The sequence below is a fragment of the Castor canadensis genome, chromosome 6, assembly GCF_047511655.1.
Source record: "Castor canadensis chromosome 6, mCasCan1.hap1v2, whole genome shotgun sequence".
Taxonomy (NCBI): Eukaryota; Metazoa; Chordata; class Mammalia; order Rodentia; family Castoridae; genus Castor; species Castor canadensis.
In genome coordinates, this window is record NC_133391.1 from 65,576,413 (window position 1) to 65,593,889 (window position 17,477).

At 39.4% G+C, this 17,477-nt stretch overlaps 1 protein-coding gene across 1 annotated transcript in view; it reads left to right on the top strand.

Moving 5' to 3' along the window:
• The window catches only part of Ccdc192 (coiled-coil domain containing 192), a 216,560-nt gene that overhangs the window by 158,470 nt on the left and 40,613 nt on the right, over positions 1-17,477 (top strand).

Below are 17,477 nucleotides of genomic sequence, written 5' to 3' on the forward strand. Positions count from 1 at the left end.
AACATTCTCCCCAAATTCCCTGTGTCCCTGTCTGAAATTTATCTGATTGTTAAGACTCAGGTGAAACACCAGCTATTCAAAAACACTTAGGTTCATCTACATGTGCTCTTTTAGTGGCATTTGTGTCTTTTAGTTTATCTTTCCATTATCTTTGTGCTTTTCTTCCCTATTGGACCATAAGCCCTTTGAGAGCACATCTATCTGCAGCATGTTTGCATTCTCCTAAAGTACCCAGTATTGTTGCCTTGCATGAAGAAGACTGTCAACGAAGTTGTTGTTGTTATTTTTAGCAGAGTACTAGGATCAGGAATGGGGATGAAAGACGTGCAAATCACTAAACCTACAGCAAGCTGAGAAGCTATAGAGAATCCTATAATTATTATTTGCAGATTTCAAATTTAAGTTCTTTATATAAGAATTTAGTTGTACAATTATCTGATATGATTACATTTTTAGAGCAGTAGAAAAGGCTCTCAAAGTACAGACCTAACCACAGAAACACATTACCTCAAAAGAAAAGGTGGGCCATCCTATAATGATTGAGGGGCTGTTTGTTGTTTTGTTAACATGAAATTCTGATTACATCAAAAAGATAAATTGCTAGATGAAACCATCTGAACAGAAAAATGCAGATGGGGTTATTTCTAAATTTCTGTGGAAAATGATTTAGCATCTAAGATGATGAACCTATTTGAGACGTAACTTATATATGCAAATGCCTTTAAACAATCTATGTGAACACAAATTTACTCCCATTATAGTCAGAAGGAATCATGGGACAGGAGGAATAGTGCAGCAATGGGGTTTGTGCTTAGTGTGCACAAGGCCCTGGCTTCAATCCCCAGCACTAATAATGATAATAATAAACTTGCAAGTAGAGATGCCGATTTCAGATACATAGGCAATGTGGAGAGAATTTTAAGTTTTATAGTCTACTTGGCAGCTGACAGTGTGGTCCTCTGACATCATCTTCTCATTGTTGTCTAGTTTTATGAAAATGTAGCCTTGTTTTCCATGGTGCTGTAAAGACAACCTAAATAAGTATGGATTTAAATAAAATACCCAGAAATCCATACTGTAGTTGGTCAAATGTGCAGATAATGATTTTATTTTTTTAAAGGCAAGAGTCTGATTAAATATAAACCTGCAGCTCAGGGCTAGGAAGAGAAACTGTACAGAGTAGGCTTGTGTGAAAATAAAAGAACAAAGAAAATAATGCTACCCATTGTTTCAAATGACAAAGAATTGGAAAGAATCCAAATACCACCGGAGACAAGATTAATGTTAAATATATCTGTCAACATCCTGTTTGAAATTCTCAGCCAGGATCAGAGGTATCTGGAAACATCCAAAGGGGATTTCACCTACAAATGAGTCACATTTTCTGTAGCAGAAAACAGTAAAATACCAGTACAAGGTGCTAGAAGTTAAGACACCTTCATGATCACCTTTTCCAACCATCATGCTTTATATATGAGAAAACTGGAATCAGAAAACCCTCTTCCACTCTGCTGCACTGGGAAGTGCCAAAAAGTAATATGGACTCTGCAGCTGTAAAGAATTAGGTTTGGATCCCAGCTCAGTCACCCAGACAGTTGCTGAGTGTCAATTTCTTCAATATGTAATATGGGAACCAAAATAGTTACTTTGCAGATGGTTGGGAGGTTAGAAACAATGTACATAAAATCTGGCACATAGAAAGTCAACAAATGCCAGATCCATTTCCCCGAAGTCCTGGGGTTAATGGCAGAACAAGGACACACACTTCAATTCAATGGTGTTGTCAATATACCTTTAGAAATTCTCAATCAGGCCAGGAGTGGTGGCTCATGCCTGTAATCCTAGCTTCTTGGGAGGTGAAGATCAAGAGGAACATGGTTTCAGCCCAGGCAAAAAAGTGCACAAGACCCCATCTCAACCACTGGCTGGGCACAGTGATGCTCACCTGTCATCCCAGCTACACAAGGAAGAACAAATAGAAGGATCATGGTGCAGTGGGCACAGGCATAAAGTGAGACTCTGTCCCAAAGCTAACCAATGCAAAAAAGAGCTGGTGACATGGCTCAGGTGATACAGGGTCTGATTAGGGAGCATGAGGCCCTGAGTTAAACCACCGGTACCACCAGGGGGAAAAAAGAAAGAAATCCTTCATCAGTTGATCTCTTCCAAAAAGGAGGGTGGGGGAGAGGAGGTCATTATACTGTTCTATAAATACTTGGGCCTTTAATAACCTGTAAATATCAGATGAGTCAGTATTGTATAAAATGCCAAATGGAACTTACTAATTTTCCAACATAGCAAAAGATAGTTCAACACAAGTGGCAGAAATCTAATATAGCTTGGGAAAAAGGACCTTATGAATACGAGTTGAAGGAATCTTTCTGAACGGAATCGTTCATACTTAAATATGCATGGGAATAGAGGTATTAATGCTGCATGTGTGTATGCAAAGTTAGATTTAATGAATTATACAATGGCTTTTTTTCATTTTAGGAAGCTTGCATTAGATCTAGCTAACCCAGAATAGAAAAAAAAAAAATTCAAACTATCAAAGGTCAAATGAATTATAGCAGAGAGGTAAAGAAAGGTTGCTTAAGTGTTAGGGATTTGGCTCAATGGACAGAGTACCTGCCTAGTAAAATGCAAAGCCCTGAATTCAAATCTCAGTACTACCAAAAAAGGAAAAGAAAAGCAAAGAGAAAGCAAATAAAAAACTTTAGGAGAAAGATTGCTCAAGCCTTTGTAGCTTGTAAAGGATGAGCAAAGTGGAAACATTTATTTGTCCTAATTAGCTATCTCTACAGTATGTGTCCCTGACATAGGAATACAGGCCATACCACTTACAAGATGCACTCAGTGGGGTTGAGGGGTTCAGTGGTAGAGGGCCTGCCTAGCATGTCAGGCCCTGGCTTCCATCCCTAGCACCAGAAAAAAAAAAAAAGTAAATTAACCACAGGCAATCTGATTGCTCAGATCTTTTGGTTCTACCCAATTCTAAATCACTTGCATAGACAAAGTCCTTGCCGGGAAATATTGAATAAGGATAGACAGACAACCGAAGTTTCTACAACCAAGCATCTGCTTTGCTAAATGCCTTCTTAGCATGGCTCCTTTGAAAGCTAATATGAATCTAAGTCCATTGGGGAGGGAGAGATACCTCATGACTGGCAGCTCCTGGTTACTACTTTGGGATGTTTCCAGGTACCTCAATTGTCACTGTGGTCAGGTAGGTCTGGGTGGCTGAGAAAGGTAAGAGGTATACGGTAAGTGTGCTTATTCACAGATTTTTTACACATGGTTTTGGCCACGTGTGGTAAATAAATAAATGGAACTTTCAAAAACAAAAAACTTAAATTCCCAGGCACATATTATGCAGCCCAGTGGATGCAGAGAAGCCTTCAGCCTGGTGTTAATCGCCAGCTGTGTTTCATTGTGTGATCTACTGAGTGTTTCCCTGGCCTTAATTTTGTGAAAATCTGCTTACCAAAAAGAAATTGGTATCCCAAAAGCAAGGCAAAAGTGAATGCAGAATTCAAGTGATAAAGAGGCGAACTGAGAGTTGTTGAAAAGCGTGTGCCATTGGCAGAAGTTGGGCACTGTCAGGGGAAAAATGACCTCTGCAAGTACAGCACTGACCTCCATGCATTCTGAGGGTGTCCAGTCCTTGGAACCACAAACTTTCTGATACCAAGGGTCTACCATATAAGGTTCTAGAAGGAGAAAGACCTTCACAAGGCCAAAATCAGCCCACAGGTTAAATTCAGCCAACCAAATTGTTTCAAGTGTTCTTACCTTATTGGCCTGTGCTGTAATATGTTAGTTATTTTTCAATACTTTCAACTACTTAACAATGAAGACCTTTCACATTACAGGCAGAATTTTCAGCTCTCAGAAAGCTGGATGCTCTGACCACCATGGCCTTGGATTGTTGCCTGGCAACCTTTGGTTAGAGAGGAGCAGTGGCCACCCACCCCCTTACTGCAATGAGTTCTTGCTACCACCATCTCCCATTATTCCCCATGGGGTTACCCAGACCAGTTCTATACGTTGATCTCACCTCATAGCTCCCAATCTGGTCCAAGTCTACATTTTACAAATGAGAAAAACCCAAACCCAGAGAGACCAAAGACTGAAGCTAACTCCAGAATCCAGATCTCTTCCACCTATTCCTTTTCCCACTTTAGAAAGTCTTTAATGAGTATTCATTTCTTAGTTACTTCCTGAGATGAAAAATACATTGTAGAGCAAGATCTATAAGAAAAGAAGTACTTAGGTAAAAAGTAGGGCCACCTCTGATAAATTATTACTGATTAAACAAATTATTGAAGGAGGGCTAATGATTATCAGGCAATTGGTTTTGTATAGTTTTGTTATGTTCTTGTTAGTTCGCAGTGCTGGGGATCAAGTCCAGGGCCTTATGCACATTAACCAAGTGCTCTACCACTGAGCTGTACACCCAACCCAGTTTTCTTTTTTTCTTTTTTTTTGGGGGGGGGGTTGATAGTACACACTTTATTTATTTATTTATTTTTAATTTTTATTTTATTCATATGTGCATACAATGTTTGGGTCATTTCTCTCCCCTTCCCCCCATCCCCTCACTTCCCCACCCACCTCCTTTACCTCCCCCCCCCCCACATACCCCTTGCTACCAGGCAGAAACTATTCTGCCCTTATCTCTAATTTTGTTGAAGAGAGAGTATAAACAATAATAGGAAGGAACAAGGGTTTTTGCTAGTTGAGATAAGGATAGCTATACAGGGAGTTGACTTGCATTGACTTCCTGTGTGTGTGTGTTACCTTCTAAGTTAATTCTTTTTGATCTAACCTTTTCTCTTGTTCTTGGTCCCCTTCTCCTATTGGCCTCAGTTGCATTAAAATATCTGCTTTAGTTTCTCTGCATTGAGGGCAACAAATGCTAGCTAGTTTTTTGGGTGTCTTACCTATCCTCACCCCTCTCTTGTGTGTTCTCGATTTATCATGTGATCAAAGTCCAATTCTCTTGTTGTGTTTGCCCTTGATCTAATGTCTGCATATGAAGGAGAACATATTATTTTTGGTCTTTTGGGCCAGGCTAACCTCACTCAGAATGATGTTCTCCAATTCCATCCATTTACCTGTGAATTTTAACATTTCGTTCTTCTTCATGGCTGCATAAAATTCCATTATGTATAAATACCACATTTTCTTGATCCATTCATCAGTAGTGGGGCATCTTGGCTGTTTCCACAACTTGGCTACTGTGAATAGTGCCGCAATAAACATGGGTGTGCAAGTGCCTCTGGAGTAACCTGTGTCACAGTCTTTTGGGTATATCCCCAAGAGTGGTATTGCTGGATCATATGGTAGATCAATATTTAGCTTTTTAAGTAGCCTCCAAATTTTTTTCCAGAGTGGTTGTACTAGTTTACATTCCCACCAACAGTGTAAGAGGGTTCCTTCCCCCCACCACATCCTCGCCAACACCTGTTGTTAATGGTGTTGCTGATGATGGCTATTCTAACAGGGGTGAGGTAGAATCTTAGTGTGGTTTAATTTTGCATTTCCTTTATTGCTAGGAATGGTGAGCATTTTTTCACGTGTTTTTTGGCCATTAGAATTTCTTCTTTTAAGAAAGTTCTGTTTAGTTCACTTGCCCATTTCTTTATTGGTTCATTAGTTTTGGGAGAATTTAGTTTTTTAAGTTCCCTATATATTCTGGTTATCAGTCCTTTGTCTGATGTATAGCTGGCAAATATTTTCTCCCACTCTGTGGGTGGTCTCTTCAGTTTACAGACCATTTCTTTTGTTGAGCAGAAGCCCAACCCAGTTTTGTATGATTTTTTATGTTAGTTTATTTTGTTTTGCATTTTGAAACAGTGTCTACTGTGTAGACCAGGCTGACCTTGAGCTCTCTATCATCCTGCCTCAGCCTTCCAATTGCTGATATGACAGGTATATTTGACCACACCCAGTTTTGTATCTTTTTTTTTTTAAATCATTAAATTGGTTGTATTTAACTCCCAAAGGTTTACCAACCTTAGAGGCGCTTGGAGTATGAGTGGAATTTGAATTTGTAGTTCCTTTTAAAGAGATTCTGACTCAGTATGCCTGCATTGCAATGCAAGAATTTGCTTTTTGTTTTTTGAGACAGGGTCTCACTATGTAGCTCAGGCTGCCTCAAACTCACCATCCTCTTGCCTCAGCCTCTTGAGTGCTGGGATTACAGGCATATGCCACCACACCTGGCTAGGAATTATCATTTTTAATGAGGGTGATCTGTTACACTTTCTTATAAGAGAAAAGGATCACTTTCATTTCTTCAGTTCTGTTCTTAAACCTTACTCTCCTCTGTTCTCCTTCATGCAAAGAATGGAATTTTCCAACTTATGGTCTCTGATTCTTTTCCATCCTTTTCTGTGTTCTATACTGTGCTTTATTAAATAAGAATCTTAAAAATATATAATGAAATGTGCAGTCAAAAGGATTAATCTCTAAATGTAATTACCCAATCAGAATGTTTTTGCCAGGGTGAAACTGTTGCACAAGTAGGTGAGAATACAGGATCTTCTACTTACCCTACTGATTTTGTGCCTCACCCTAAAGGATGTTTTCTTTGAATTGAAAAAAAATTCCTATGAACCAAGTCTACCAGAAATTTTTAGTTTGAAACTTCAGATCAACTTTTTTTGTGTTACTTTCCTACAATTTGTGTTCATAAAAGATTTTATACTTCTTCTTCTATACCATTTAAACAGACTTTTACTATGATAAAACAAGCAAATTAAATGCAGTTACAGTAAATCCCTCATACTCAACCATTAGATTCCATTTTATTGAATGGGATCTCCAATCTTCTGTTATATCAGAATGTATTCAGGTTTGTATTATATAAAGTAATTTTAAAGAGAAAACTCTGTATTTCATTTTTTAAAACGAAACAACAAATGAAAATCAATTTCTTATAGAAAAGAGGTTGTCCTGAGTGTGATGGTGCATGTCTATGCTTCCAGATACAGAGATAAGAGAATCACTGTCTAAGGCTGGCCCACGCAAAAGTGTGAGAAACTACCTGAGGAATAAACTAAAAGCAAGTGCAAGGCCTTAAGTTCAATCCCCACTACAACCGAAAAAGGAAAGGAAGGCTTAGAATGCCTGTTCATAACTAATCCATATTGAAATTACATGAAATTAACACCACACTAGAAAAAAATAAAAGAAAATAAAACTTTATCAAAGCATTGGCTTGAGACAGACACCAGTGGCTCCCACTAGTAATCCTAGCTACTTAGGAGACTAAGATTGGGAGGATCTCAGTTTGAGGCCACCCCAAGCAAAAGGTCCATGAGACACCATCTCAACCAATAGTTGAGTATGGTGGCATGCACCTGTCATTCCAGTGATGGCAGGAAACCTAAAAAATAGGAGGGTCATGGTCCAGGCCAACCTGGACAAAAAGCAAGACCCTATCTCCAAAATTCTCACAACCCACAAGCTTGTCCTAGAAACCTAACTGGGGGTGACTGGAGATGAAGAAAGGACAAAAGATAGAAGACAAACATGCAGGAAGCTGGGGTCAGGAATGCTGGGTGATCAGATGGAGACACACAACAGCCTAGTTACTTCTTTTTTACTTCTCTTCTCTTCTTTTACTTAGCTTCTTTCCCCTATTCTTTAAAACCTTACTTCTTTTTTATTCTTTAAAGCCTTACTTCTTTTCTATCCTTTGAAGTCTCAGTCCTTAGACTCGCACCAGCCCATTTCCTCTAATCTCTAGCATAACACCTAAAGTCTTGATTCTTAGACTTACAGACACACAACAGCCAGCAGTAGTCATCAGCAGACAACAGCAGCCAGCCTTGCAAGCAGCCAACTGCATCCTCCTTCAGCAAGTCTTTTATATACAGCGGCAAACAAGGAAGTGGAGCATCAGTTCTGGGGGGGGGGGGGGAGGGTGGCATGGTAACAAGAGAAACCTGTGATCACTACTCTCTGAAGGTAAGCATCTTAGGAAAAGCAGCTGTGCTGCATTTTGCTCTCTCCCCTTCTGAGGCTGGGGTCATGCCAAATTCAGCCTGCAGATTATTGAGCACAGCTGTACTTATGTCAAGTTCTCATAGACATCTCATAATCCACTCCCCACACAAAATAACAACTTACCCATAAGAGGCATAAGCCATAAGTCTCCAAAGAGTAAGGCTTTGTAGTACTTTTAATATTATTCAGTGGAAAAGAACCATATGTACATATGGAATAATATAGTTTTAGAGAGAGAACATATGTAGAATTTTCATTTTCAGTTTTCCTCTTAGAAATTAGCCCTTAGAGAGTTTTCTTACTTATTTTTCTTTCAAATTTTTTATTAGAATGGGTGTTCTACTTTATGAATCTCAAAAAAGCATTTGATTCTGATGTATTTTACATTAAAAGTAACTTTACTAATACTAGGATATAAGTTAATATGCTGCAGAACTAATTAACAGATAAGATTTATCCAGTAAGTAAGATTATTCCTGTTATCTAACAAGAAGCATTAAGTTCTAGGTGGTAGAACAATAATGTCTATAAAGAGTTAAATTTGCTTTATGATTAATGTAAGACCTTAGGCTCTGGGTAGCTTAAAACCTGTTAGCATACACTTTAAGGGCCTGAAAGAGACCCTAATGTGGTACAGATATTAGTCAATTGAAAAGAGCAGGTCTAGTTACTTGATTCAGAATTCTCTATATAATAGAAATCTTTTTTATAGGTATAGTAAGTTTATAAGGGAAAGAAACCCAGAAACCTTGCCTACTTTGAGGTCAGTAATTGATCCTGTTCTATAGGGAGGAGGAGGAGGAGGAAAGAGAGGAGCAATAGAAAGGGAGGAGCTTGGCAGGAACACAGCACAGCAACAAGAAGTTGATGAGTTCCATGAAATACTCAGCTATGAAAGCCCACACAAGTTCTGTATAGCATACTCCAGCCTCAGGATCCTACAGTGGTAGGCAGCAAGATAGAGATCACTCCTGCCAAAATGGTTCCTGAGGAAATTTGTAGCAACTTTGTACTTGGGACAGACTTATTGATTTCCTCAGTGACCCCCATCTCTGAGGCACACAGGTCTCGCAGCCTGTGCAAGCTCGTCCTAGAAACCTAACTGGGAGCAATAGGGGATTGAGAAAGGACAAAAGACAGAAGACAAACATGCAGAAAGCTGGGGTCAGGTGGGCTGGGTGCTTTGACAGAGACACACAACAGCCTTGTCCACCTCCAGCAAGTTTATTATATACAGTGGCAAACCAGTAAGTAGAGCAACAGTTCTCAGGGGGCCTAACGTTGTAGTTATCAGGAACAAGAGGAACCTGCAGTCACTACTCTTGACATAAACATCTTAGGAAAAGCAGCTGTGCTACATTTTGCCCTCACTCCCTTCTGCAGCTGGGGGCTGTGCCAAATCCCAGCCTGCAGATTATTTGACATAGCTGTGCTCATGTCAACTTCTCATAGGCTTCTCGTACTCTGCTCCCCAAACACAGGCCAGATCTAATGAGGACAGATGTCACTGTGAGCAGAAGTCCCTGACCTCAGTTTTGTTTCCTCTATGGAGTCGGTTCTGGGATCCAAGGCAGTGTGAAACAGCTGAAGAGTAGATTTCTTACAGTCAGTCACCTTGGTATAGAGAGAGGAAATAAGCAATTTATGAATGAAGAATGAATCACAGACAAGTTTTGAAATTTAGTTGCAAATGTTATAGCATGCCTCCTAAACTCTGGAATAATGATCACTTTATTCCTTTGTTTTGCTTGTTTGTTTGGGTCTCCCCCCACCTCACCAGTAGGGACTTGTTTACAATAAAACAAAAGAAGTGCTTTAATCCTGAGGTGAAAAGAAGATGAAAAAAGCAACCCTTCTAAACAGACATTTGCCTCAGGAAAGGAAGAAGTTCAGGAGGAGTGGTAGAAAGGTCAAGGCACCTTCCAAAAGGAAATAGGTCCCATCCAGAGCATATTCTCTCACCGCACAGAGGGCACACACAGTGACTGCAGGAGAGGAAATGCTGAGGGAGAGGAGAGACAGACAGACAGACAGAGATAGCTTCTGGGACAGGGGGAAAAGCTCAATCATAAATCTGCAATTGCAATAAGCCAGAGGGTCTGCTCCTAAAACTTAAAGAACATAAATACTGCCTCTTAGTTGAGAGAACAGCCATAAATGTAAAAAGTATCACAGACATCAAAAAACAATGAGAAAGGGGCTGGACATGTGGTTCAAGCAGTAGAGGGTCTGCTTTGCAAGCATGAAGCCCTGGGTTCAAACACTTGTCCTATGAAAAAATAAAAAGAGAGAGAAAGAGAGAATGATTCAGTGACCAAAACAGCTGTTCATCCAAACCCAGGTGTCTAGCAGAGAACCTGCTGATTCAAAGCTCACTTGTGGGTTTGCAGAAGCTTGGTTTAAAGACAACAGCCTAATCTTGATCTTACAGGACCAGAATCACAGTTTGTAGTAGTTGCAAAGTCATGGTAAGTTCTCAAAACCTCCTGCACCTTTATCTTCAAATATTTGTCCAAACATCGTGGATGTATGGATGACCTACAGGAAAGACAATCAGTATTTACAAGGTAGCAGATGGTCTGAACTCTGTGTGGGACCTTAGGTCTCCTACAGGATTGTACTCAAGTTTATGTTTCCATTCATTCTTAATTTATAGGTTGAGATTCTCAGAGAAAACTGCCAAGCAAGTTCAACAAATTATCTGTACTCAGGAGTTTAACATTACATGTAGATTTAAGAATAAGTTATCAAAGACATTTTAACATTTGCTGTGCACATCTTGTTCTTGGGGAAAAGAAAGTAGAAGATAAAGAATCAGAGAACCTAGGATCTGAAGCCCAGCTCTATTGATCCTTAGGTTTTTGCTGTGCCTCAGTTTCCTCATTGCTCAAAAGTCTGAACAGCATTGTAAGATTTTACTGAAAAAAAATATGAAGATTACTAGCACCACAAGTGTTCCTTCCTTCTCCTACAGGTATCTGTTTCTCTTAGCAATGCTACACCTAAAAACAGGGTAGTAAATTTCATCTCATCCTAAAATCAAATGAAATGGAAATGTGTTCGTTAGTTAAAAGTATTGTCAAGGCCAATGCAGATTCAAAGGAAGACAGTTGTGTTCCATCTCTTAGTGGGATGTGGCAAGCTCACATTTCAGAACACGTGGGGTAGGACATATTGCTGGACCATCTTTGGAAAATAGCATCTGCCACACATGGTTTGCTGCATAACCCAATTTTGAAGGTCAAAAGCTGAGTAGAGCCTGCTGATGTTTCCTTTGTAATAAATTCCGTTTCTCCTCAGGCCGACAGATGCTTAGAGCGGACCACTACAAAGGATTTCATATTTCATGAGTCAAAATAGGAAAGTGGATTAAATATTGCAAAACACTTATCACATAAATGGTCCATAATTAAGAGAAGTTGTCAGCTTTTCAGGCATATCCTTGTAGACAGAATTGGTTGGCTTCCTCCAGGCTTAGCTAACAAGTAAGGGGGGATACAGCAAATTCTATAAACTCTTAGGTTTTCTTAAAAATTATTTCTTTGTTGTTATTGTTGTTAAAGAGGTACTGTGTAAAAATTGATGTTTCTCTTTCTCTATGCTTCAGGTCTTCCTAAATAATTCCTTTTCTGAGGTTAGATCAAAAAGAATTAACCTAGAAGGTAACACCCATGCACAGGAAATCAATGTGAGTCAATGCCCTGTATAGCTATCCTTATCTCAACCAGCAAAACCCCTTGTTCCTTCCTATTATTGCTTATACTCTCTCTACAACAAAATTAGAGATAAGGGCAAAATAGTTTCTGCTGGGTATTGAGGGGGGGGAGCGGGAGGGGGTGGAGTGGGTGGTAAGGGAGGGGGTGGGGGCAGGGGGGAGAAATGAACCAAGCCTTGTATGCACATATGAATAATAAAAGAAAAATGAAAAAAAAAATAATAAAAAAATAAAAACCTCAAACCTCAAAAAAAATAAATAAATAAATAAAAATAATTCCTTTTCTGAAAAAGAACTGATGTCAGAAAAGTTCTGCTGGGTTCAGAATAAAATATTTTTCACTAAAAAAACACATAATTTGGTTAAAAAATGTTTAAATATATGTAAGTTAAATTAGCTCAAGCAGTGAGGCATGAATTGTCAATTTTATTCCATATATTACAATTATGCTTCTATTTATAGAAACCAAAAAAGATGAAATCCTCACTTTCATGGTGCTCATGTTAATGAAACTCACTCCATGTTGTTTTACTAAAATATTTCTTTAAAAAACCAAACTGTTTCTGTTAGTTCTGGTACTTGAACTCAGGACCTCATGCTTAATTGGCAGGTACTCTACCACTTGAGCCACTCTACCACCCCTAAAACCAAACTGTTTTTGTTAAATCATAACATTACTAAGTACAGATAATGACATGGAAAAAGTCATTCCTAAAAAGTAGTTATCAAAGACTTGTGATTATTTGGAAGAGATGTTAGCCAAGGAAGGAGTGTTTAGGAAGTTATCAACAAATCTTTCATCTCTCATTTGTATTTTTATTAATGATTAGTAAGGTTTGTTAATGAAAAATATGTGAAGTGATGGGTACCTTGTAAAACTATTTTCAAGTTCCTACTGAATTTGACTGATTTCTTTAAAAAAAATATAAGTACCGTGAAAATATAGAAAAAAACTAAAGTCATTAACTTAGATATGAAAAATAAGCACAATTAATAACAGGACAAAGAATAAGTAAATAATTCCTAAAGACTGATAGAAAAAAAGAGCATTGTTTTTAACCAGCATGAGAGAAAGCCTCAGAGCACAATATGGAATCATCGAGGCCTCCATCATGCCCCCTCAGTCAGCCCTTCTTCAGGGTCATCTATTCCCATTTCACACATTTCTGAACGTTCATCTCAAACTTCAGCACCTGAAGCCATTGCAACTGTTCTTGTCCTATTTAACTTGGTCCCTTCTGAACAACCATAGCTCAGATCATCTGGACTTCTTATTTTGGGCCTTAATTATGTTCTTCTTTGTCTCATTTTCTAATTGTCATATTTGATTTGTTGTTATTTTGCTACTTATTTGTTTGGTTTTTTTGTATGGTGCTGGGGATTGAACCCAGGACCTTGCCATTGTCAAACCAATCTCCAAGTTCCACAAGTAACCATTCTACTTTATGGCCCAGTTGGTCAGAACAGATAACCTTGTTTTTCAAAAAGGAAAACATGACAAGTGTAACGGGACATAAACAGGAATACCAGAGTGGTCAGGATTGAATCCATAAACTTTTGTTATAAGAGTTTCCTCTTTTTATAAGAGACTTGGATTATATTGTTGGACCAAGGCCAAAGTCTTAAGTGGGCAATAGTAACCAGGCACCATCCCCAGCCTTACTTAGGTTAAACAAACAAACAAACAAAAAACCTGTCTTCCTTGACCTCCTTGCCAACAGGCTGCTCTCTTAGGGAGCTGGAGGGCTGGTGCCATAGAGAGAGAATGGTGGTCTAAAAACTGACAGTTTACTCCTCACGTAGGTGAGTACTTGACACTAGTGAATACCTGAAAAGTTCTGTCCAGCGTTCCACTGGATATACTTTAAGTCAGCAATTGTCAAAGCATAATCCTGAGATCATCATGAAAATTACCTCGGGTAAGGGATGAAAATTCAGCTAAACTGAGCTATCTGGGATGGGCTCTGAGAATTCATGGGTAACAAGCTCCCTAACTTGTAAAAACTAAGGCTTTAGATAGTTGGGGCATTTCCATGTTTGATTTCAACTTGTGAAGATCTTCAGAGTATTGTTTCAATGAAATTACTCAAACAAGTTTGCAAAGAGTTGTTGATCAAAGTTTAGATACTAAGATGTTTTGCATAGAGTTTTGGTTTCTTTGAAAACCAAGAAGATCTGGCTGCTTCCATGCATGCTGAGGTATAGCCAGAGTTGTGTAGCAGCCTTCTTGAGCCAGGTCTCACTAAAATCTTCCTGCTTCCTTCCCTCACACTGATCTGTCTGGGCCAGGTGGAAATGTGCATTTTCAATCCCTGGTTGAGAACCTTCTGGGCACTGTGGTGAGAGAGGGCCAGAGGCCTCTGAAAACTCAGACTTGCTGATAGAAAATTCTTCTGCTTAATTACCTCAGTTTAAAACTAAATTTAAGTTAGAAATTTATCAATGTTAATAAGACAGATGGATACTTTCAGCCTCATGAAAATTGGGAAAAGCTATGCCCTTCTGAGTTATACCAAAGAGCTGTCATCACACTGTTCAAGACTGGCCTCCAGAGCCTTCTCTGGGTTTATGGCTGGAGCAAAGGGATCAATACAAAATATTTTTATGTCACCTCATAAAGCTAGAAAGATAGTTTCTCAAGACAATGTTTATTCTGACTCGTGGGAAAGAGAGGACACGGAAAAATATATACTTACATAATCATCATATTTTGATAAACATTCTTACATATAAGCTAATTAATTTTATCTCTAGCAAAAGTTGAATATGGTGGTACACACCTGTAATCCCAGTCCTCAGGAGGCTGAGGCAGGAGGACGGCAAGTTCTACATGAGCCTGGGCTACACAGAGAGACTTTGTCTCAAAAAGAAGCTTGACTCATGCATGCAATCCTAACTACTTGGGAGGCTGAGATCCAGAGAATAATGGATCATGGTTAAAGGCCAGCCCAGGGAAAATTTTGTGAGACTCCATCTCAATGGAAAAAAGCTGGGCATGGTGGAAAATGCTGGTCATCCTAACTATTTCAGGAAGCATAAAGTCCAGGTCAACCTGGACAAGAAGTGAGACTCCATCTCCAAAATAACCAGAGCAAAAAGGGCCAGAGGTGTGGCTGGGGTGGCAAAGCACTTGCCTAGCAAGCATGAGGCCCTGAGTTCAAACACCAGTACCATCAAAAAAATAAAACTACCAAAAATATAGCATGTAACAAGTCTTTTGCAAATGATAATAATATTAACCAAAATTTGAAGCAAGATGGAACTCATCCATAACCTTATTGCCCTAACAGTATTTAGCTTTTGCCATATGAGCAAATTTACATGTCATCATGTTTTTATAACTGGAATACCATGTGTTTGCATTCTGCTATGTTAATAAGTTCTTTTAAATTTCAATATATAAAGATCCCAAATACAGTGAATAAATTGTGTATGTGAGTAATTGTTCCAGAATGTAAATCTTTCTTTTAACAATAATAACCCAGTAACCTAGAGAGAACATAACAGCCGGAAGCTATAAAGCAGCTTTTTCCATTCTTGGACCTGGATCCTGACATTCACAACATGCTTGTTACAAAAAAAAAAACAAAAAACAAAACCAAAGACCAAAACACTTCCTGCCCTCATCCAAATAGTTTATTTAGTGCTCGCCAATGTACTTTCAAAGGCATTCCTTACTTGAGTGGCACCCCCGGATTTCACATAACTCCTGTCTGTGTGCAGTCACCAAACATCCTTCTTAGTTGGCAGTGAAAGTCAAGTGATGTATCCGAAGGCTACACTCCTCCAGCCAAGCATTGGACAACGGCATGACTATAAAACGTGAGTGAAGGAAATGCTGTCAAGGAGTTCTGCTGGCTATGCTGCTCTAAGGTGATAGCCAGTTATTAGCATCAAATTTAAATGAGACAAAAGGTGGTACACCACACACACACACACAAGCTGTCCTCAGCCTGGAGTCTGCAAATATGATACCTTCCCTGGCAAAGGTCTTAGCCTATGTGGTTAAAGTAAAGTATCTTTTTTTTTTGGCAGTCCTGGGGTTTGACCTCAGGACCTTATGCTTGCTAGGTACTCTACCACCAGTCCAAGGTGAAGGACCTCAACAGAGAGAGATCTACTGGCTTACACAGGCGGGAACAACATAATCATGGGAGTCTTAAAAGCAGTGAACCTTGCGAGCTGTGTAAGAGGGAGATGGATTATGAGCAAGAGTCAGAGAGACGCAACGCTTCTGACTTTGAAGATAGTGAAATGGAGCCTAGGGATGTGAATAACCTCTGAAAATGGAAACGGTAAGAAACAGATTCTCTCCTAAAGTTTCCAAAATGAATATAGTCTTTGGGGGCAGGGGGGAGAAATGAACCAAGCCTTGTATGCACATATGAATAATAAAAGAAATAAAAAATAAAATGAATATAGTCCTACCATCACCTGGATCTTAGCCTAGTGAGACCCATGGTGGACTTAGGGCCTACAGAACTATAAGATAATGAATTTGTGTTCTTTAAGCTGCTGTTTGGAGTAAGTTTTTAGAACAGCAAAAGAAAGGTAATACAGCAGCTATTCTGGAAGCTTCCTATATTCTATGACCTAAACTCTCAGGATCTGGTCAGTTCAGAATGCTTGGAACTCCTCAGACTAAAGAATCTTATCTGGAGAGACACAACAAATGGCACACAATTGTCTCCACCTTTCCCAGCCTCTGCATAGTAATGTAGGGTCATGTGATTTCCTCTGACCAATGGATTGTGAGCTGAAGCAGCATATGTCATGCCCCAGGTGGAGGCCAGGGAAAGCCTCCTGCAGCCCTCTAGCTCCCTCTTCTCTTCCCACAAACTCATTTTGAGGCAGTCAGTGCTATAGGATGCAATCTTCCTGGCTTCCTGAGACTGTTGAAAAGGGGCTGCTTGGAGGACCACTGAGTTTATAGCAGATTCTGCACGAATGAAAAATAAATTTCGGCCAAGCACCAGTGGCTCACACCTGTAATCCTAGCTACTCAAGAGGCAGAGATCAGGAAGCCAGCCCCTGGCAAATAGTTCACAAGACCCTATCTAGAAAATACCCAACACAAAAAAGGGCTGGTGGAGTGGTTCAAGTGGTAAAGCACCTGCCTAGCAAGTATGAAGCCCAGAGTTCATAAATCCCAGTACCACCACCACCACCACCAAAAAAAACAATAATAATAATCTTATGTTTTAAGCCTCTGAAGTTTCCCAGTTTAGATTAACCTAAATTTATAAAGCATTGCAGGAGAAAAAGTATCCAACCTATTAAGTATAACATGGAGGGTGTTTAGACAGATTAAAGTACAATTTTTTTTATTATTATTATTCACATGTGCATACAAGGCTTGGGTCATTTCTGCCCCCTGCCCCCACCCCCTCCCTTACCATCCACTCCGCCCCCTCCCTCACCCCCCCACCCCCTCAATACCCAGCAGAAACTATTTTGCCCTTATCTCTAATTTTGTTGAAGAGAGAGTATAAGCAATAATAGGAAGGAACAAGGGTTTTTGCTGGTTGAGATAAGGATAGCTATACAGGGCATTGACTCACATTGATTTCCTGTGCGTGTGTGTTACCTTCTAGGTTAATTCTTTTTGATCTACCCTTTTCTCTAGTTCCTGGTCCCCTTTTCCTATTGGCCTCAGTTGCTTTTAAGGTATCTGCTTTAGTTTCTCTGCGTTAAGGGCAACAAATGCTAGCTAGTTTTTTAGGTTTCTTACCTATCCTCACCCCTC